Raw genomic sequence first — 17,767 nt, forward strand, 5'->3', positions numbered from 1 at the left:
TATATATATATATATATATATATATATATATATATATTTTATATATATGTATATATATATATATATATATATATATATATATATATATATATATATATATATACAGTGTATATATATATATATATATATATATATACAGTGTATATATATATATATATATATATATATATATATATATATATATATTTATATATATATACATATATATATATATATATATATATATATATATATATATATATATATATATATATATATATATATATATATATATATATATATATTTTCCAGTCACTTGCTCTTCATTACATAAAGGATATTTTCTCGGGAACCATCTACTGTAGGAGTAAAGTTTTAACGTTGATGAGAGAGAGAGAGAGAGAGAGAGAGAGAGAGAGAGAGAGAGAGAGAGAGAGAGAGAGAGAGAGAGATCACTTTCCATAATTCTGTCCATCCCATTAACGCATCAGGATCAGGAATGGTAGGCACCTCAGTGTCCATAATGGGCTTTTCTGTAATGCCCTGTCTTCTCCTTCAGAGAAAAACCTCTTTCGGGAAATGATCTCTTGTAGCAATGCTGGGCACGATAGCAAGGAAGGGTGCTGCTCGTTATATCCCACAAGACTATTTTTCATTTTTTATCTAGGTGTAACGGGGAGTGGATATTACTTGTCGTAGATTATTTTTTCTTCACAGGTGTTGAGGTGAGTATTATCATGAATTTTAAATAATTCTTGTGTTTTTTATGTTTTTTTTGTCTGTTATTGAATATTTTATTCTAAATGTTTAAAAAAATAAAAACAGTTAAATCCTTCCAATAATGTAATAATGTTTATATCTGAGAATTTAATATTTGTTTTAGTAAAATTTCGAAAACCATACCTCTGAGTTATGTGGATAATAATAATAATAATTATAATGATAATAATAATAATAGTAGTAGTAATAATAATAATAATATTAATAATAATAATAATAATAATAATAATAATAATAATAATAATAATAATAACAACAACTACACTAATAATAATAATAATAATAATAATAATAATAATAATAATAATAGCAACAACAACCAGAACCATAACAGCAACAATAACAACAACCGTAATATTCTAAGCTTTAATCATTCGTCTTGATGATCTATCAACGTTTTATCAACTCTTCTTATATGACATGAATATTTATACAGATCTTTATTTTTTGCATAATAACGTTCTCTAATATTCCCCTTCTTCTAATTTTCATATTTTCATACTTTGATTTTTTGCCATATTTACTCCCCTAGTTTTGCAGCTTCAGTCTTTTTCATTTATTATGCACCCTTTCGTATTTACCAATGGAACCCCTTTAAAATTCGGACATCATGAGATGCTAATGTAATATTTTTATGGTTTGATTCCTAATAATTCCTTTATCATGAAAATATTGGAAAACTTATTCTCTCTCTCTCTCTCTCTCTCTCTCTCTCTCTCTCTCTCTCTCTCTCTCTCTCTCTCTCTCTCTCTCTCTCTCTCTCTCTCTCTCTCTCTCATTATTATTATTAATATTATTATTATTATTATTATTATTATTATTATTATTATTGTTATTATTATTATTATTATTACTGCTAGCAAAGCAATAACCCACCTTCACCAATCCGCAGTGGGCAGCGTGGCGATGAAACGGCCAAACCCCAAACATGAATAAGGAGATTGAGCATGTCTTATTTATTGCCATTGTTTTTGTAGGAAATTTGATCAGACATCATGCATAATGAACTTTAGATACATGTAAAACTAAACGGTAATTTATACCGAATTGCAGGACCTATGAGTCCTTTGTTGATTCAGAGTACTGACTGCCATAATTGACAAATCCTCCTGACAAATACTTATTACTGAATTTAGAAAAACAAAAACAAAATTCTTATTTTGTCTTTAGAAATGAGCTAGACTGCAGTGTCACTTGTATCAAATTCTTTAGATACAGTCTTAATTTCCAGGAAATTTTATTCATGAATAGTTATCATATAATATTTGGAGAAATTCTTACATTAATTATTTTCATTTTGTCATCGTCTTACACTTTTCCGTTCCCTCTTGAACTGAAAATTTATCACCAAAAGTCTAAACCAGATATGACAACTCCTTACTTGATTACTTACTTAAACGAATATTTTTCTTTTTCAATCACACAAGGGAGCCCTGTACCATACAAGGCCTTCAAGATCCGTTTATTGTATACATTCTTAGGTATTTAGACTACCTCACAAAATATTAGTCTTAATTGTCAAATCAATATTATCAAAATACCAAAATGTCTCCAGTTTCTTCTTGAAAGCTTTAATATCATCGGTCTTTCGGATGGCAAGTGAGAGCTGCTTATATATTCTTTCGGCCGCATATTTGAAAACTCTAGAACCTACAGTATATTAGGCATATCTGTTGTCTCCAATGACTTGAAACCATCAATAACTATTCTTGTTTCTACGCTCAAGGAATGATAGTCATCAGGAGTTCACGTGAGTTTAGTCCAAATACTATTTATAATAATATTTATATCGAAAAAAATATAAGATTAATGAGAATGACATATTTACCGTAGCAACCCAAAGTAAGAAACAAAGGAGCAACCAACAGACAAGCAAGATCAGCCAATTATTTACCTGTTTCAGATGGAACAACAAATCATTCTAAAACACAAAACTCAGGTAATATTTTCCAACACTTAACAAAGACTCGTGGGAGAGGCCTAGAGTCTAAATATTATGATGTAATCTAAACCTTGCCATTATTTTAAAGGTTTGGCTTTCTTAAATTCCTTCTAGAAAGGCTACATAATATGATATATTATTATGAAACTTAAGTAATATTTCTCAACACTTTATAAAGACTCATAGCAAAAAGGACTGGAGTCTAAATATTACGATGTAATATGAACCTTGCCAGTAATTCTAAAATTTTGGCTAACACACAAGTCAGAAAAGAGCTTTATAATATTACAAAACTCAAGTGATATTTCTCAACACTTTATAAAGGCTCGTGGCAAAATGGTCATAACAATGCTATATTATATGATATAACTTCTACGCTTAGATATAAATGATTGTAACAGCAGTAAAGAGGAAATAAAGAAAGCAAGAATAAAGATGGAATTATGATATGAATGAAACAAATGTAATAAACAAATCCGTAAGAAATTCCTCATATCTTCATATCAATAAGGAGAGAGAGAGAGAGAGAGAGAGAGAGAGAGAGAGAGAGAGAGAGAGAGAGAGAGAGAGAGAGAGAGATATTTGATAGTAGACAGTACCTTTTGTGATAAAGATATCAAAGCTAATAATAATTCTATCAAACTTTCCAAAGTCTTGAATGTTTCTTATCAGTGCGTTTTAAATGAATGTTTTTAATCAGGTCAAAAGAATCATAGAAACATACGATATTTAGCTGTGATAGTTTTATGTCATGCAACTAAATGTACTTTCCTCTTCACTAGATTGCCCCTAATCTTTGGTCATGCGAGATTGGGGGGCACTAAATAGATCAATATATGCATAATTAAAGAATGCAGCCCCTAATATAAGAGCGTGATACATACATACGTACATACATACATACATATACACGTGCAATAGCAAAGTGTGTTTATACATGGGGGAAACGTTTTTAAATCTATGAAAACATTATGTATGTATGTATGTATGTATGTATGTATGTATTTATGTATGTATGTATGGGGATATAAAACAAGATCTGATAATAGGCGCTGTATACTTCAATTGAGAGTATATCGATAATGTTTTCATTGATTTAACAACATGTTTCCCCTACTTATAAACACACTTTGCTATTGCACGTGTGTATGTATGTATGCATGTATGTATGGGGAAATAAAACAAGATCTGACATTAGGGGCTTCATACTACAATTAAAGTATGCCGCCCCTAATGTCAGATCTTGTTTTATTTCCCCATACATACATACATACATACATACATACATTCGTGCACTATAATATTATGTTTATTGACCCAGTCTTACATTACGCCAAAACGACTGAATAAATCAATAAATGCATAATTAAAGAATACAGCAGTTTAATTTCAGAGCTTGTTATATTTCACCATACATACATACATACATACATACATACATACATACATACATACATACAATAGTAAAGTGCGTTCGTTACTGAATAAGGGATATATGGTATTAAATCTATCTACTTCTGAGGAAACACAGTAAAAGCATTCCACGAAGTAGTGAAGATTTGCTGATTGAATGCTACAGGACAAAGAGCGGTTGAACGCCACACAAGCACAGAGCTGGATTATAATCCATATTCCGCTGTCACACACCTGAAGTCGATCCCACGATAGTGACGATAACATGAACTTGTATTCAGATGTTGTGCTGGACCTAAGCAGGTTTACGATACTTATTCCAATACCTGGGAGACAGTCATTTGGGCATTGCTGTAACGTTGTTTACTTGTGAACAGTTTGGTGATGTTCCTCTGTTCAGTGCTACCAAAAAGTAGAGTAGATTGGGACTGTTTTCTATGATCATCTAGTTTTGAGATTTAGCAATCAAAATTGATATTAAGATAATTGCTTACTTTTAAACAATTCAGTGTTGTTTCTCTTCAGTGCTACCAAGAAATAGATTAGACTGGTTTTTTAGGATCATCTAGTTTTGAAATTTACCAATCAGAATTTACCTTTGAGATTCTAAAGCCTTGGATACGGTCATTTTGTGTATAACTATGATTTTGATTATTTACTAAACAATGCTGTGGTGTTTCTCTGTTCAATGCTATCAAGAAACAGATTGGCATGTTTTTTATTCAATTACTTTTGAAGGTGTCTACGAAAATTATATATTTTTCAAAAGTATAACCTTGGTGTTGCAGAGAAGAAAATACTGGATTTAGACATGAGAAAGTGACAAATAGAAAAAAGCATCTCTTGAAACCAAGACTTATATATGTATATATATATATATATATATATATATATATATATATATATATATATATATATATATATATATATATATACATATATATATATATATATATATATATATATATATATATATATATATATATATATATATACATATATATATGTGTGTGTGTGTGTGTGTGTGTGTGTGTATATATATATATATATATATATATATATATATATATATATATATATATATATATATATATATATATATATATATATATATATATATATACACGTGTGTGTGTGTAGAAATCATGAAAGTTGACACGTGATGAATACAAAATGTATTATAACCACAAATGTAAAAATGACAAAAAAATTAATTGGAGTTAGTACTTTCGTCCATTAGGGACATTAACAGACTCAACAATGAGATTACATATACAAAGCCATCGTATTTATACAGGAGAAGGGGATCCAACAGCTGTCAGTTTCTTAATAATTCTGGAAAGGTCAGATTTTAGATAAAAGGATAATACTGGATTAACAGAAAACAGACCTGTGTTTAGATTCAAATTTCTACCTTTAGTATAGGAGATTAAAAAGGATTCAATAATATTTCTTTGGAAATAGTCATTTACATGGATTATTTTCTTTTTTCGCCTCTGACCATCCAATTCTGTGACTTGACCCTAACCAGTGGGAGGCCAAGGCATTATTAAGAGAACCCCTGGAGACCGCCACCTGATGCTGTTTTAAACTGACTGAGATACCTTTGGATGTCGGCCAAACAGAATAGTGTGACCGAGTGTACCCCCAAGCAAGAGGGTATAGGAGACTCACCTGACCCACAATCAATGAAGCAATGAGTAATGCTGCTTGATCAGGCCATGAAATACTTTGATAAACATCCCAACATCTCTTGAAGACGTTGGTCACGAAAAATCTCAGGACAAAGGGGACAGGAACCAGATGGTTCATTTTCGAACAGTAAATCACTACATGTTCAAACATTCTGCAATAGAATGTTTTCAATTAATGTAGGGTGCCAGGAAATGATGCTATCTCTATGTTAAGTCATCGTAAAAAATTATTTTCTGGGTTAGTTATTTGAACGGTCACTTTCGAAAGAGACTCTAGCTATGGTCAGCAGCCTTTCTAGGAGAAGGATATTCCAAAATCAAACCACTGTTCTCTAGTCTTGGGTAGTGCCATAGCCTCTGTACCATGATTATTACACTGTCTTGGGTTAGAGTTCTCTTGCTTGAGGTTACACTCGGATACGTTGTTCTATCATGTTTTTCTTCCTCTTGTTTTGTTAAAGTTTTTATAGTTTATATGGGCGATATTTATTTTAATGTTGTTACTCTTCTTAAGAAATTTTATTTTTCCTTATTCTCTTTCCCAACTGGCTATTTTCCCTTTTGGAACCATTAGGCTTATAGCATCCTGCTTTTCCAACTAGGCTAGTAGCTTAGCAAGTAATAATAATAATAATAATAATAATAATAATAATAATAATAATAATAATAATAATAATAATAATAATAATAATATATTCTACTTTTTAAACTGAATGTCAATGTCACTAATTCTGTATAAAAGTAGGACTAAAAATCAAATGTATAATCGTTCAAATTCACTCCTAATATGTTCTCATAAGTTAAATTTCTATTTTTCCCACTATCATATATTCTGTTATTTCCTACTCAATTACTCCGTTTGCCAATGTGCAGCTGGACACAGGAACTCCTGGCACGCCTCGCCCCGAGTAAGTGTACCTTGTCACCCCGTGACTGCTCAACGAATTCCTCTAATAAGTACATCACACCACCCTGTCATCTCTCCCTTCACTATCTATTTGGTTACTGTATGTATATACTCAGATAGAGGTGTCTAGTACTTCCTGTATCCAACTACATATTAAGTAGAAAATTACTTCTTTGATGTAAAAATAGACCTAAAACTACAATTATACAATTATTCATATTATTTGATAATAGTTTCTCCTAGGTTGAAATTATATTTAGCCCATTTTCATGTATACAGAGGTGTCTAGTAATTCCTGTATCCGATTATACATTAAGCAGATAATTACTATTTTGATGTAAATATGAGCCTGAAACTCAAATTATATAAATACTCAAATTAATCACTAATAGTCTCTCCTAGGTTGAAGTCCTATTTGGCAGGTTATTCTTTAATATCCTAACTAATTACTCCCTAAAGTCCTTCTTTTCAGGGAATGGAATCCAAGAGAATTTGAGAGACAGTATTTCGAAATGTTAATGCTGTGATTGTCATGGCTTTCCAAAAAATATCTCCTACAGTGAGGAGCATTGTGCATGCGCATTTGATTTCAAAGCTCTTATGTTCTATTTTGTCTCTTTATTAAATTTCAAAATGCATTTTGTTTTTGTAAGAAATGATAGAGTTCCTTCATCTCTTTTTTTCTATTTTGTATATAAATGAGAATTCAAAATGCATTTTGCCATTGAAAGAAATGGTACAGTTCATTTACATCCCTAACATCATATCCTCAATATTGTATCCTAATGAAATTTCAAAAAGCATTTGTGCTATCGAAGGAAATGGTAGAGTCATTTACATCACTAATATCATTCTAGGGCTGAGTACAAGAAGGGCCAATGTCAAAAAATGTACGATTGAAGATAAGACCATCACTAAACTAAGAATTTATCTCTGTATTAGTGCTATAAGGGATAATGTCGTCCGTGGGTTCAGGGAGCTACACTAAGCGCTCTAGTCTAGCCAAAGTCGAGTAACAAATAAAAATATTCATGGTAGAAAGGCCAATGTCACGATTGGCCCTTGCTACATTCATTTACTACAACCATAGAGGGCCACGTGAGAGGCCAGTGTCAACTTCAGCCTTTCTTGCACCCAACGATTTTAATAATTTATATGCGTACATAACTGTATGAATCGTTTCTGTTACTAATGTGGTTGCAAGACATTATTATTTATTTAATATCAAAATCAGTAGTAATGTGTGTGATACCAGTGAATGTATGTTAAGAGTACATCGGACATTCTCAAGATGCAGCAAGAATGAACCTGCTAGCCACAGTCCCAAAAACAAGAAAGCGAGAGAAGAACATGTTTCTACAACAGGGAAATTGAATAAAGCTCAACCTATGAGAAGTTCATGCCGAGAAAGCTGTCGGAGAAGGTGCTATGAGAAGTTTAAAGAAGGGGATCGGAAGATGCTATACCAGGATTACAGAAATGCGACACCAGAAGAACAAAATCAAATCCTTTGTGGCTTGATTATTGAAGAAAATAAGAAAAGTCAGCGGTTACGATGCAGCGAAGGTGAAAGCCGAAGAAGATTTTCAAGGCACTACTTTTTTAAAGAAGCAATACCTGAAAAGGAAGTATGCCAAAAGATGTTTTTATCTACTTTTGGTATTACGCTCGAGAGCTAGGATTGTTACAGAGAAGATGCGACAGTCTGAAAGTGGCATTGTAGCACCAGATGGAAGAAGAAAACATGGGAAACATAAGAAAATATCCCCCAAATCTGTAGAGATGATTAAGAAGCATATCAACCAGTTTCCGGCTTGGAAAAGTCATTATGCTTGAGTAGACTCAGAAAGAAAATATTTGAATCCAGATCTCACAATAGCTCAGATGTATCGATTGTACCAAAAATACTGCCATGAAACCAATTTATCCCCGGAAAAAGAATCAATGTACAGAAAAATCTTCAATGAAGAGTTCAATCTGTCCTTCCATCACCCATCCCAGGACACTTGTGAAAAATGTTATACTTTTAAGGCATCCCTAATGACTGCTGGTGAGGATGATAAAAACTGCATTGAAGAAGAGAAATCAAAACACCATGAACTAGCAGAGATGGCTTACGATGAAAAAAAAGAGCTGATAAAGAGTTTGCTCTTATAAACAAAGGAATTGTTACTGCATACTCCAGAAAGTATTGCCTTGCCCACTGCTGCAGACAGGAATAGTTTACTACAAGAGACAACTTGCAGTTTATAACTTAACCATTTTTGAAACTAGTAAGGATGGAAATAAAGCACACTGCATGATGTGGGATGAAACGATAGCAAAAAGAGGTGGCCAAGAAATAGGTTCATGTGTAATGATATGGTTGAATGGCCTCTCAGATGACATTAAGGACATTCGACTATATAGTGACTCTTGTGGTGGTCAAAATAGGAACCATTTATTTGCAGCCATGCTTATGCATGTTTCCAGGAGTAACGGGATAAGAATAACGCATTCTTTCATAGAACCTGGCCATACACACATGGAACCAGACACAGTAAATGCTTTGATGGAAAAATATAAAAAATCAGCCACAAACATTGAGGTGCCACGGGACTGGAGCACAACAATCAGAGCAATGCATAGAAAAATTAAGTTACAAATGACTGAAATGCAAACAAATTATTTAATTAATTTTAATAGTTTGTATATGCTGTTGGCCCCCTGTTGAGTCGCCATAAAGATAATAATGGACAACAAGTAAATTGGATGAAAATCAATAAGATGGAATACAATCAAAATGAAATTGACCAGATTATGTGCTGGACATCCTTTTTCCGAAATGCTGCACCGCAGCATTTAGATTTAAGAAGAAAGGAAAAAGGAAAACCCCCATTTGGATTCTCCCACAGCTTGAAGAGGGACCAAGGAAAACTACTCAAAAAGTTGAAGGACTTGATGGATCTCCTTCCACTTATTTTTGCAGGAAGCAGACATTTTTACAGAAGCCTGCAGGCAGCAGAAGATGCTTCAGATGATATTTAATTAGATTAACCTACTTGTGTTTGTAAATTAATTAATGCATTTTTTTCCACTTTTCTTTAGCCATTAATTGAGGATTTTTTTTTTATTCTAAGCAAGAATATCACAGATATCGTAATGTATAATAGCTACTAGAAGGATATAGATTAACTTCAAAATATTTAAAATACTTTTCTCCAATAATGCAAATTTTTTTACACGATTTGCAGTAAATAAAATTTTCAAAGTTTGGTCTAATATATTTTTTTTCTTCAAAATGAAAAACAATAATACAATGCCTTGGTCAGTAAATAACATTTTAAAAGATAATTAGTCTAATAAAAAAAAAGAGCTTTCGTTTGCTGTACTTGCCTGATTTTTAATAAAGGAAGCAATCTTTCAAATGCGTTTCTCTCAAAACATGGTTTTATGACATTGGCCCTTCTTGTACTCAGCCCTATATCTTATCTTCTATTTTGTATCTAGATGAAACTTCAAAATGCATTTTTGCTACTGGAGAAAATAGTATTGGTTTGGAAGTTCATTTAAATCTTTAAAGTTACCTCACCTCATAAATAAATCTATAGTGCCTCCATTAAGGTGAACTGTGTGTGGTGCTAGTATGTCAGATATAGGGAATGCATTAAAAAATATGTGTTATGGCTTATAGTTTCTTGTCTTTTCAATCAATAGATTATTAACATTGGTAAATGTTTTCAAATATATTTTGCATAGGCTACTAGCTATTGTTGTGGTATCAGTTAAATTCAACTTCATTAGTTTTTCTGAAGTTATAATTACAATAAACTATCACCATTTGTCAATAATTTCAAATAAATTTTCATGTTTTCTTCTACTGTGGTATCAGCTAATCTAACTTCATAGATTTCTCTGAGGATATAATTTCATTTCAAGAAACATTTTCTTCCCATCAAATGATACTGAGGCTGAGGTTTCTCACAGGTTTTCTCACAGAAGAAAAAACGCTGATCATTGAAAAAGTCAATGAATGGACTTGTGGACAAGATATTTATACTCATAATGTGGGCTTGCAAGACAGTTGAAAAGGCTCAGGGGGAAGAATTTATCGCCACACAAAATCAAAAATTAGACCTTACGATGAAACTCCTGGATATTCAAGATAAATGTTTGTATCTGTCCAATTGAAGTGATTGTAGTGCTCCTCTAGCCTACTGCTCAGGTGAGAACTATTATCATTTGATATTCTGATTATACAATGCTAGAAAAACAAATCATATTTTGGTTGCCTTTTTCTAATTTGGTGCCTAAAGTCAAAATCTTATCATCACTGCTATTAGCACCAATTAAGCTATAATCCTAGTTGGAAAGTAGTTTGGTACAGTACAAGCCAAAGGAAACTATCATCAACTGATATTCCAATTATATAGATTGTACTCGGAAGATAACCCTTTTTTTGGCTGCCTTCCTTCTAACTGGGAGACTAAAGTCATCATGTTGTTATTACCATCATCACCATTATCCTTATCATTAGCTAGGCAACAATCCTAGTTGGAAAAGAAGGATACCACAAGCAAAAATGCTCCAACAGGGAAAATAGTCCTGTGAGGAAAGGAAACAAGGAAATGTCTAAACAATATATAAGTAATCGTTAATAGATACATAACCTAAGATTGGTAAGAACGTTAAACGAGATCTGTTTTGTATAAACAATGAAGAGAATGATATCAAACTGAGAAAGTCTTATCCTATAATTTTCCAAAATATTCTTTTACATAATAACTATAACGTCAGAAAACAATACCACATCTGATGTTAAGGCACAGCCACAACCATTTCTTACTTCAGTAAATCAACATTCTCCAGTATCTCTCCAGGTCGTAGCTATCATTGTCTACTTCTACTTCTTCTCGTCTGTCGTTGCTGGGCAAAGCTTGGACCCTGAAAAACATTATGAAGGCCATACGAATGTCTTCCTCCCCAGTGTTTTCTCTCCTTCAGCTGTTCTTCTTCATCGGGTGGCTTAAAGTAGGCGAGAGTTTCACCAATCCGTTCGGAAGCGATGATGATGATTTCGAGTTCCTGAGCCTCTTGGAGCGCCATAAAGAAATGAGTGGGGATAGGTGAAAGAGAATTTAATTTAATGAATTATATATATTAATTCAATATAGATTTAAATCTATGTTGATTATATGTGTGGTAATATTTTCCTAGTAGAATACTAAGGCGAGATCGTCGTCAAACTATTCTGATGCGATGGTAATGACTTCGAGTTTCTCAGCCTCTCAGAGCGTCATGAAGAGGTGGTGAAGACTGGAATGGGAATTCTGTATTCGGAATTATATGCATTACATTAATTTAGATTTAAATCTGTTTCTTAGCGTGGGATTACCTAAACGTGGTGGAAGGGGTTGTGTATCGAAATGATCAGCACAGTCGTACTAGTCAGGGCCACCCGTGCGAAGTTGGTTTGCTGTGAGCAATTATACAAAAGTCTCCCACTAAGGATGGGGTGTTTAGGGGACCCTAAAGGTCTGTCTGCTGAGTCATCAGCAGCCATTACCTGGCCTTCTTTGGCCCTAGCTTGAGTGGAGAGGAGGCTTGGGCGCTGATCATATGTATATATGGTCAGTCTCTCGGGCACTGTCCTGCTTGATAGGGCAATGTCACTGTCCTCTGCCTTTGCCATTCATGAGCGGCTTCTAAACCTTTAAAAAAAAAAATTATTATTTTTATGAAATTCAACCTTATCTATATGCATATGTCTGTTTTTAGTCCTATCAATTGCATAAATATTCTCTTCTTGGTCCAAACTCTTACAAACCTTCAATTTACTGATCGGGTAGTTGAGTCGGTAGAACTTCAAAAGATCAAACTTGCAGTAAATATTTTTATGATGAACAGGCTGACATAAATCTTTTAATATTTTATACATGAAATATCTGTTTTATGTCATTATTGTTTTTAAAACATCTTATTAACTGCTAATTATTTCTCATATCGTTTATTTAATTCCTTATTTCCTTTCCTCACTGTTTTTTTTTTTTTTTTTTTTCCACTGTTGGAGCCGTTTTACTCATAGCACCTTGTTTTGCCAACTAGGGTTGTAGTTTACATTGTTAAAAAATTGCCGTAAAAACGGTAACAAATTCTGGAAGAAAAGTTGCCAGGCATTTACTGTTTTAAAAACGGATGTATTGACGTTAAAGTGTGTTATTACGGTCACCAACCCGTAAAAGATAACAACAAAGTAGGGTAAAAATTACGGTCGCCTGTATTTTGCTAAAATACGGGTGAGAACAGTATATTTTTACGGAGAATTTCGGATTAGAATTACCTTTTTTTTTTTAACAGTGTAGCTAATGATAATAGCAATTAAGTAACACCAAATATTCTCCAACAGATGTCAATTATGCTTTGCAACCAGAGACCCGGGGAGCTTTCAAGGGCGATCTTAGTCCTTGATATCCAAGGAGAGGCAGCTGCGTGGTGAGGCAGCCATATTGGATACCATAGATTGTCAACAGACGTTTCCGTTGTGGCCGAAGTGAGTCTTCGACTAATGCTTATGTCTCCTGATAAGTAAAAGTGGGGTGTAATATCATTCTGTTCATAAACTACGTTACGGACATATTCCATTTATCAATGAAATGATCTTTACAAATTAACTATGCGAATTAGATTTTATATATCAAGAAAAGTATTTGAAATTAATGGAACTCAAGTGTACGACATAAATTTCTTGACATAAATGAAGGTTATACATTTTCATGTAAAATAGCTTTTATAAAGTGAGGAAAACATTTAAAATAAATTTAGAGAAAATGTATGACATATTCTTCGACAGAGATAAGGGTCATACATCAGAAAATTGCGTTTAAGATTTTAGTGATAAAAGGATATTGATAATTCTTCATGATTTCTACTTCATAAGGCACACAAGGATTATCTATAAATTCAATATTGCAGTGATTGTCTATTCTCATGAGGTAGAATCTATTCACATGTTTTCTTGAATAACTGTGGCTTTTCTGATAAAGTGCATATCGTAAAGTTCATTATACAGTTCTATTAATCTGTAATAATACTATCCGGACGTAGCCTTATGAATATCTTAAGAATACTGAATTATCAGGAGGGCATAACTAATATAATTCTTTTTTTTCTTTTTTTTTACACTCTATACACTACTGGAAAAATAATGTTTCATTTAATGTCAAGTTTCATAGAGAGTAAAGGTAAAATAAATGTCTTTGATTATTTATATATATTAACATATTATTAGATACCTTTGATTGACCTGTTTCTTTCCTTTTGTAGTCAAATTTGGAAGATTCAAAACGGAAATTGCCAAGAATATGGATCAACTACTGCAATGTAATTGTTCAGTAGCTACTTTCCACTTTTAGGGGCACAAAAGACGTCAGTTATGGTAAGCAGCTCTTCTTGAAGGAAACTCCAAAATCAAGTCGCTGTTCTCAAGTCATGAGTAGCGTCATAACCTCTGTATCATATTCATGTGACGTACCGTAGTTTATATTTCTAAAACTTGATTATTTTATAACTGGATATATTCATGTATCTTATTTTAATACATAATTCTAAAACACACACACTTTATAACAGAACATGCCTATGTGTCGTAGTGTAAACCTGTATGAAAGGATTTATAAGAGAGCCTTACCTTATTGCCTTATTTTTTGTTTGGGTTCCCCCAGGTCCCTCAGTGTGAGGCACCTCGTATAATCACCAGAGAGTTGCTAATGCATCTTCCGGTGTATTTTGCATCTTCTAGTCTTGGATGGTCTGGGATGCATCTTTGGTATTTATCGAGCTTATTCTTAAACACATCTATGCTCACTCCTGATATGTTTCTTAGATGAGCAGGCAGCACATTAAATAGTCACTGCATTATCGATGCTGGTGCGTAGTGGATTAATGTCCTGTGCGCCTTCCTTAGTTTTCCTGGTATATTTTTTGGCACTATTAATCTACCTCGGCTTGCTCTTTCTGATATTTTTAGCTCCATGATGTTTTCAGTAATTCCTTCTATTTACTTCCATGCTTGTATTATCATGTAGCGTTCTCTTCTCCTTTCTAGACTGTATAGTTTTAAAATTTGCAGTCTTTCCCAGTAGTCAAGGTCCTTAACTTCTTCTATTCTAGTAGTATAGGACCTTTGTATACTCTCTACTTGTGCAATATCCTTTTGGTAGTGTGGGTACCATATCACATTCCAGTACTCGAGTGTACTACGTACATAAGTTTTGTAAAGCATAATCATGTGTTCAGCTTTTCTTGTTTTAAAGTGTCTGAATAACCTTCCCATTTTTGCTTTACATTTAGCCAACAGTGTTGCTATTTGATCGTTGCATAACATATTCCAATTTAACATTACACCAAGGTCTTTAATTGCTTCCTTGTTTGTGATTGTCTCATTATTAGATCCCTTGTATGCATATACCATTCCTTCTCTGTTTCCATAATTCATTGATTCTAATTTATCGGAGTTAAATACCATCCTATTTATCTCCGCCCATTCATATATTTTGTTTAGATCTCTTTGTAGTGAGTTCCTATCTTCATCACAAGTAATTTCTCTACTTATTCTTGTGTCATCGGCGAAACTTCTCACTACAGAGTTTTCAACATCGCAGTCTATGTCTGAGATCATAATAATAAACAGCATTGCAGCTAAAACCGTACCTTGTGGCACGCCAGATATTACCTGAGCTTCATCCGATTTCTCGTCATTTGCAACCACTATCTGTTTTCTGTTTTGCAGGAATTCTTTTACCCATTTTCCTATCTTTCCCACAATATTATGCTTTCTCATTTTTTTCTCTAATATATTGTGGTCTACCTTGTCAAAGGCTTTTGCAAAATCTAGATAGATCACATCTGTGTCTTTTTCACTTATCATATTTTTGTATATGTTTTCATAGTGTGCTATCAGTTGGGTTTGTGTACTTTTTCCAGGCACAAAACCGTGTTGACCTATATTAAACAGATTATTTTTAACCAAATGATCCATTATTTTCTTTTTTATTACCCTCTCATACACTTTCATAATATGTGATGTTAGACTAACAGGTCTATAATTTCTTGCCTCTAGTCTTGATCCACTTTTGAAGATAGGGGTTATATAAGCTAATTTATGTTTAACATATATCTCGCTCATATCTACCACTTTGTCTTAGTAGTATTGCAAGCGGCTTCGCGATATTGTTTGCAGTTTTTTTTTAACAAAATCGCTGGAACTCCATCTGGTCCGGCTGCCGATCCAGTTTTTATTTCGTTTATAGCCTTGACAATATCTGCTTCATTAATATCTATATCCGTTAGATATTCAACATTTTCTTTTCTCATTTCTGTTTCATTATTCTCATTCGCAATTCCTGGCGTGAACTCACTCTTATATTTTTCTGCTAATATGTTGCATATTTCCTTTTTTTCATTCGTTAGCCGTCCTTCAATTCTTAGAGGGCCTATTTCTATTCTCCCTTTATTCATCTTTTTTTGCATAGGAGTAAAGTAATTTGGGGTTTCTTTTTTATATTTTGGAGTGTCCTTTCTTCTAAGTCTCTTTTTTCATTTTCTTTCGACTGTATAATCTTTTGTTCTGCATTTTCTATCTTACATTTTATTTCAATGATTTCCACACATTTTTTTCTTTTGCAAGATTTTTCTTCCACTTTCTAATTTTCTGAAATAAGATCCTTCTGTCTCTTGGTATGCATGTCTTTTGTTTATTGTTTTTTTTCGGTACATAATTTTCAACAATTTTCTCCAGTATTTTGTACAGTATGTCCGTATTTACCTGTATATTATCACTTACAAATACATTTTTCCATTCTTTATTCAGTTCTTCATTTATTTCTGACCATTTTATATTCTTACTGTAAAAATTATATTTTCCATATCTTTCCCAAAGTTTTGTGCTTTTATTGATTCTGCGATCACTTGCTTTGGAATGAACTATCAATTCTATGACATTGTGGTCTGAAATTCCCGTGTTATACACTATTATTTCTTTAACATAATTCACCTCATTCACAAATACTAGATCTAGGACATTTTCCTTTCTTGTTGGAATGTGGTTTATTTGTTGCATATTATGTTCTAATAGCATATCTAGGACATTTTCCTTTCATGTTGGAACGTGGTTTATTTGTTGCATATTATGTTCTAATAGCATATCTTGAAGCTTTTCAAATTGCCTGTTATCTTCTGCGCTACTATTACTCTCTTTTTTATATGTATACATACAACCACTTTCTGCTATCCGTTCTTTCCAATCCACGAAAGGAAAGTTAAAATCTCCGGATAGGAGTATATTCCAGTCTTTATGGTTTCTACATATATCATCTATTTTTTCTATTATTATGTCAAACTCCTTAGTATTTGGGGGTCTGTAAACTACAATATTCACTAGTTTTTCAAATTCAAATTCTACCGCAATCAATTCACATTCTGTGTTGCTGTATTTTTCACAGACTTTTCCTTGATTCATTTCTCTTCCATATATTGCGGTTCCCCCTTGATTCCTATTTTTTCTGTCTGATCTATAAGTTTGAAAACCCTTTATCTGGTCATCACTGCCAGTCTCTTGGGAATACCATGTTTCACTTATATTTAATATATCTATTTTTTCAATTTGGGTTAGTTCTTCTAGGAACTCTATTTTCCTTTTAGAGTTACTCGTGACTAAACCCTGTGCATTCATCACTATTATGGTTTGTGTTTCATCCCCATTATTTAATATTGGTAATAATATGGATTCTCCCATGCTTCCTTTCTGTTCTGATATGATGTTCTTTTCTTCATTTCTCGGAATTCTGCCATTAAAAAATCCAACTTTTTTCTTATATTTGTTTTTTCGCCTGAGAGAGAGAGAGAGAGAGAGAGAGAGAGAGAGAGAGAGAGAGAGAGAGAGAGAGAGAGAGAGATCCCAAAAGATTCCTTCTTTGAGAAATGGAAAACCCAGTTCGCATCATCCTGGGATGTGTCAAAATGCTTTGACAGTTTCGGTTTCCTCAGATAACGCAGAAATGTTTGAATGTCATTAGA

This window comes from Palaemon carinicauda, chromosome 20, assembly GCF_036898095.1.
Source record: "Palaemon carinicauda isolate YSFRI2023 chromosome 20, ASM3689809v2, whole genome shotgun sequence".
Lineage (NCBI taxonomy): Eukaryota > Metazoa > Arthropoda > Malacostraca > Decapoda > Palaemonidae > Palaemon > Palaemon carinicauda.